Here is a 300-nt window from a genome sequence, read left to right as displayed (position 1 = left end):
TAAAATAATAAATATAACACAAAATAAAATGTTATATAATAATAATAATAAATATAATAAAAATATAAAATAGAATGTAAAATAATACATATAATAACACAAAATAAAATGTTATATAATAATAATAATAATAATAAATATAATAAAAATATAAAATACAATTTTAAATGATAAATATAATACGAAATAAAATATTACATAATAAAAATATAAAATATAATTTAAAATAATAAATATAACACGAAATAAAATGTTGTATAATAATAATAATATATAAAATAATAAATTTAAAATAATAAA

Source organism: Sinocyclocheilus anshuiensis, unplaced genomic scaffold (assembly GCF_001515605.1).
Source record: "Sinocyclocheilus anshuiensis isolate Anshui unplaced genomic scaffold, SAMN03320099.WGS_v1.1 scaffold23762, whole genome shotgun sequence".
Taxonomy (NCBI): domain Eukaryota; kingdom Metazoa; phylum Chordata; class Actinopteri; order Cypriniformes; family Cyprinidae; genus Sinocyclocheilus; species Sinocyclocheilus anshuiensis.
The sequence above is the reverse complement of the archived record's forward strand: the minus strand, read 5'-3'. Positions refer to the sequence as shown.